Genomic DNA, 6266 nt, shown 5'->3' on the forward strand with positions numbered 1-6266 from the left:
ACTCGATCTAAAACGGGAGCCCTCGTCTAGCACCTCCGTCCGGTGTTGCTCGGGTATTGCATAAGTTTATGCCATCGGCGCGAATCTCCCAACGAATGCCTACGCTTGGACCCTCTCTTAGATCACCTTCTTCGATCACTCGACCGACGCAACTACGGAAGAGACTTGGCAGCGGTTGCCATTCTACAGCGCGTCTGTTCAGCGATTTCGAAGTTGATCTAATGGCGAGCCCTTGTCTCTAGCCATGAGGTGGGTGCTTGGCGCTCTAGCAAAATTTTTTGCGTGCCTATCGCGGCCACAAGGGGAGAGGTGGTTGCCGCGAGCCTCTCCCGTGCCCCCCTCATTGATTCAACGCCGCTGTCAGGGCGGATGGATATGTCGGATTTTGAAACGGTGGACGCCGACGTTGAATCAATTAGAGGGGCATGAAGCCCACCCTCGAGGGTGCTGTTCCCTGACTCTCCTTTAGATCATGTTTTCTTGTCACTCAGCTGGCGCAATTTCGGAAAAATGTTTGGCAGCGGTTGCCAGCCCTCACCGCGTCTACTTGGTGGTTTTAAAACTCGATCTAAAACGGGAGCCCTCGTCTAGCACCTCCGTCCGGTGTTGCTCGGGTATTGCATAATTTTTTGCTATCGGCGCGAATCACCCAACGAATCCCTAGCCTCGGACTCTCTCTTAGATCACCTTCTTCGATCACTCGACCGACGCAATTACGGAAGAGGCTTGGCAGCGGTTGCCATTCCACAGCGCGTCTGTTCAGCGATTTCGAAGTTGATCTACTAATGGCGAGCCCTTGTCTAGCCATGAGGTGGGTGCTTGGGGCTCTAGCGATTTTTTGTGTGCCTATCGCGGCTTACAATGGGAGCTTTGATAACAAAAGTTCTCGGCGACCCTCCCCAATAGAAATCAGTGCTGGTGTTTGCGAAAGACACGTTATTCGGATTTTTGGAATATTGGCACCAGCATCGTTTCTATTGGGAGGGCCGTGAAGCCATCCCGATTTTGCTATGCGAGGGCTCTCTCCCCAGAGTCGTTCTCTACGCAACAACTTCTTTGGCACAAAATTTTCATAACGGTTCGGCAGCGGTTGTCGTTCCAATGGTGCCGTTGTGGTGGTTGCCTGGGCAGCGATCTGAAGGGCGACCCGTCGTCTAGCAGTTGGCCTGCGCATCACGAGTGACAAGGGAGCCTTTGTTATCGGAAGCTCCCCGTGGCCATTCGATTAGAAGAGCCATTGCTTGTTTGAGCAAGGACGAATGCAGCCTCGGATTCCAAACGAAATCAACGATTTCGGATCTATATAAGAGCGGAATGAAGCAGCAGCACAGCCCGTTTGCTATGCGCGGCTCCCCAAAGTTGCTCTTCTTTCTCACTCCATTGCCACAATTTCGGGAGTTGTTCGACAGCGGTTGTCGTTCCAATGTGTCATTGCGGTGATCTGGAGAGCGACGCTAAGGGCGGGAGCTTGTGTCTAGAATTTGGGATATGTTTGTGCGAGCGAGCAGGGGAGCTTCTCTTATCGGAACCTCTCCGTGGCCTTTGAATATATAGACCCAGTGCCGACGATATCGATGGATGCGAGCCCTTGGATTCCAAATTTGTCCACAGCTAACATTGGTTTTTGTGAGAGATGGGCACGAAAGCACATCCCGATTGCTACGCGGGAGCTCCCTAAGGTCGCCTCTGTGCCAACTCGATCGGCACAACATTGGGAGTGGTTCGACAGCGGTTGACGTTCCAATGTGTCATCGGGGGATGTCTTGGAAAGTGGTCTTTCTTTCAAGGGCGGTCTCGCGTCTAGACCTTGGATTGTGCGTCGCGTCACAAGTGAATGGGGAGATCTCTCTGTGAACGGCGGCATGGTGATTGCAAGAGAAAATTGACTTAGTCGGAGCCATTGGCCTCGGGCCATTGTGACGGCCTCGCAATTTCTCTTTAATTGCAACCTATGTTTGCGCAGTAGCAGAGTTTGCATGTAAGATGGGCCTTGTTCTCGAGAGTTCCAGGAGATGACCTCCGGAACTTTTGGATTGGGCCCCTTCAAGGTGAAATTCATCCAGTTGATCGGATGAGCTCGATGACCATTTCAGTCCCTCGGCTCCATGAACTCACATCTCCTAACCGATGACGATCTTTTGCTCCTCTGCCGACCTCATAAAAAATTGGGTCGTGAATGGCTGTTTGGTAGGAATTTTAAAGGATTTGGATTTTTAAGGCAGATGTCGTTGTGTTCGCTAATTTCTAATGCAGAGCGAGCCTCGCACTAATAGCTTATATAGGAGAGGTGGTTGCCGCGAGCCTCTCCCGTGCCCCCCTCATTGATTCAACGCCGGTGTCAAGGCGGATGGATATGTCAGATTTTGAAACAGTGGACGCCGACGTTGAATCAATTAGAGGGGCATGAAGCCCACCCCGGATGTGCTATTCCTCGACTCTCCTTTAGATCATGTTTTCTTGTCACTCAGCTGGCGCAATTTCGGAAAAAGGTTTGGCAGCGGTTGCCATCCCTCACCGCGTCTACTTGGTGATTTTAAAACTCGATCTAAAACGGGAGCCCTCGTCTAGCACCTCCGACCGGTGTTGCTCGGGTATTGCATAAAATTATGCCATCGGCGCGAATCCCCCAACGAATGCCTACGCTTGGACCCTCTCTTAGATCACCTTCTTCGATCACTCGACCGACGCAACTACGGAAGAGACTTGGCAGCGGTTGCCATTCTACAGCGCGTCTGTTCAGCGATTTCGAAGTTGATCTAATGGCGAGCCCTTGTCTCTAGCCATGAGGTGGGTGCTTGGCGCTCTAGCAAAATTTTTTGCGTGCCTATCGCGGCTACAATGGGAGAGGTGGTTGCCGCGAGCCTCTCCCGTGCCCCCCTCATTGATTCAATGCCGCTGTCAGGGCGGATGGATATGTCGGATTTTGAAAAAAGGTGGACGCCGACGTTGAATCAATTAGAGGGGCATGAAGCCCACCCTCGAGGGTGCTATTCCTGGACTCTCCTTTAGATCATGTTTTCTTGTCACTCAGCTGGCGCAATTTCGGAAAAAGGTTTGGCAGCGGTTGCCAGCCCTCACCGCGTCTACTCGGTGATTTTAAAACTCGATCTAAAACGGGAGCCCTCGTCTAGCACCTCCGTCCGGTGTTGCTCGGGTATTGCATAAATTTATGCCATCGGCGCGAATCCCCCAACGAATGCCTACGCTTGGACCCTCTCTTAGATCACCTTCTTCGATCACTCGACCGACGCAACTACGGAAGAGACTTGGCAGCGGTTGCCATTCTACAGCGCGTCTGTTCAGCGATTTCGAAGTTGATCTAATGGCGAGCCCTTGTCTCTAGCCATGAGGTGGGTGCTTGGCGCTCTAGCAAAATTTTTTGCGTGCCTATCGCGGCTACAAGGGGAGAGGTGGTTGCCGCGAGCCTCTCCCGTGCCCCCCTCATTGATTCAACGCCGCTGTCAGGGCGGATGGATATGTCAGATTTTGAAACGGTGGACGCCGACGTTGAATCAATTAGAGGGGCATGAAGCCCACCCTCGAGGGTGCTATTCCTGGACTCTCCTTTAGATCATGTTTTCTTGTCACTCAGTTGCCGCAATTTCGGAAAAAGGTTTGGCAGCGGTTGCCAGCCCTCACCGCGTCTACTCGGTGATTTTAAAACTCGATCTAAAACGGGAGCCCTCGTCTAGCACCTCCGTCCGGTGTTGCTCGGGTATTGCATAAATTTATGCCATCGGCGCGAATCCCCCAACGAATGCCTACGCTTGGACCCTCTCTTAGATCACCTTCTTCGATCACTCGACCGACGCAACTACGGAAGAGACTTGGCAGCGGTTGCCATTCTACAGCGCGTCTGTTCAGCGATTTCGAAGTTGATCTAATGGCGAGCCCTTGTCTCTAGCCATGAGGTGGGTGCTTGGCGCTCTAGCAAAATTTTTTGCGTGCCTATCGCGGCTACAAGGGGAGAGGTGGTTGCCGCGAGCCTCTCCCGTGCCCCCCTCATTGATTCAACGCCGCTGTCAGGGCGGATGGATATGTCGGATTTTGAAACGGTGGACACCGACGTTGAATCAATTAGAGGGGCATGAAGCCCACCCTCGAGGGTGCTATTCCTGGACTCTCCTTTAGATCACGTTTTCTTGTCACTCAGCTGGCGCAATTTCGGAAAAAGGTTTGGCAGCGGTTGCCAGCCCTCACCGCGTCTACTTGGTGATTTTAAAACTCGATCTAAAACGGGAGCCCTCGTCTAGCACCTCCGTCCGGTGTTGCTCGGGTATTGCATAAATTTATGCCATCGGCGCGAATCCCCCAACGAATGCCTACGCTTGGACCCTCTCTTAGATCACCTTCTTCGATCACTCCACCGACGCAACTACGGAAGAGACTTGGCAGCGGTTGCCATTCTACAGCGCGTCTGTTCAGCGATTTCGAAGTTGATCTAATGGCGAGCCCTTGTCTCTAGCCATGAGGTGGGTGCTTGGCGCTCTAGCAAAATTTTTTGCGTGCCTATCGCGGCTACAACGGGAGAGGTGGTTGCCGCGAGCCTCTCCCGTGCTCCCCTCATTGATTCAACGCCGCTGTCAGGGCGGATGGATATGTCGGATTTTGAAAAAAGGTGGACGCCGACGTTGAATCAATTAGAGGGGCATGAAGCCCACCCTCGAGGGTGCTATTCCTGGACTCTCCTTTAGATCATGTTTTCTTGTCACTCAGCTGGCGCAATTTCGGAAAAAGGTTTGGCAGCGGTTGCCCAGCCCTCACCGCGTCTACTCGGTGATTTTAAAACTCGATCTAAAACGGGAGCCCTCGTCTAGCAGCTCCGTCCGGTGTTGCTCGGGTATTGCATAAATTTATGCCATCGGTGCGAATCCCCCAACGAATGCCTACGCTTGGACCCTCTCTTAGATCACCTTCTTCGATCACTCGACCGACGCAACTACGGAAGAGACTTGGCAGCGGTTGCCATTCTACAGCGCGTCTGTTCAGCGATTTCGAAGTTGATCTAATGGCGAGCCCTTGTCTCTAGCCATGAGGTGGGTGCTTGGCGCTCTAGCAAAATTTTTTGCGTGCCTATCGCGGCTACAAGGGGAGAGGTGGTTGCCGCGAGCCTCTCCCGTGCCCCCCTCATTGATTCAACGCCGCTGTCAGGGCGGATGGACATGTCGGATTTTGAAACGGTGGACGCCGACGTTGAATCAATTAGAGGGGCATGAAGCCCACCCTCGAGGGTGCTATTCCTGGACTCTCCTTTAGATCATGTTTTCTTGTCACTCAGCTGCCGCAATTTCGGAAAAAGGTTTGGCAGCGGTTGCCAGCCCTCACCGCGTCTACTCGGTGATTTTAAAACTCGATCTAAAACGGGAGCCCTCGTCTAGCACCTCCGTCCGGTGTTGCTCGGGTATTGCATAAATTTATGCCATCGGCGCGAATCCCCCAACGAATGCCTACGCTTGGACCCTCTCTTAGATCACCTTCTTCGATCACTCCACCGACGCAACTACGGAAGAGACTTGGCAGCGGTTGCCATTCTACAGCGCGTCTGTTCAGCGATTTCGAAGTTGATCTAATGGCGAGCCCTTGTCTCTAGCCATGAGGTGGGTGCTTGGCGCTCTAGCAAAATTTTTTGCGTGCCTATCGCGGCTACAAGGGGAGAGGTGGTTGCCGCGAGCCTCTCCCGTGCCCCCCCTCATTGATTCAACGCCGCTGTCAGGGCGGATGGATATGTCGGATTTTGAAAAAAGGTGGAAGCCGACGTTGAATCAATTAGAGGGGCATGAAGCCCACCCTCGAGGGTGCTATTCCTGGACTCTCCTTTAGATCATGTTTTCTTGTCACTCAGCTGGCGCAATTCCGGAAAAAGGTTTGGCAGCGGTTGCCAGCCCTCACCGCGTCTACTCGGTGATTTTAAAACTCGATCTAAAACGGGAGCCCTCGTCTAGCAGCTCCGTCCGGTGTTGCTCGGGTATTGCATAAATTTATGCCATCGGCGCGAATCCCCCAACGAATGCCTACGCTTGGACCCTCTCTTAGATCACCTTCTTCGATCACTCGACCGACGCAACTACGGAAGAGACTTGGCAGCGGTTGCCATTCTACACCGCGTCTGTTCAGCGATTTCGAAGTTGATCTAATGGCGAGCCCTTGTCTCTAGCCATGAGGTGGGTGCTTGGCGCTCCAGCAAAATTTTTTGCGTGCCTATCGCGGCTACAAGGGGAGAGGTGGTTGCCGCGAGCCTCTCCCGTGCCCCCCTCATTGATTCAACG

This window comes from Cupressus sempervirens, chromosome 2, assembly GCF_028749045.1.
Source record: "Cupressus sempervirens isolate cs-2001-9-10 chromosome 2, ASM2874904v1, whole genome shotgun sequence".
Taxonomy (NCBI): Eukaryota; Viridiplantae; Streptophyta; class Pinopsida; order Cupressales; family Cupressaceae; genus Cupressus; species Cupressus sempervirens.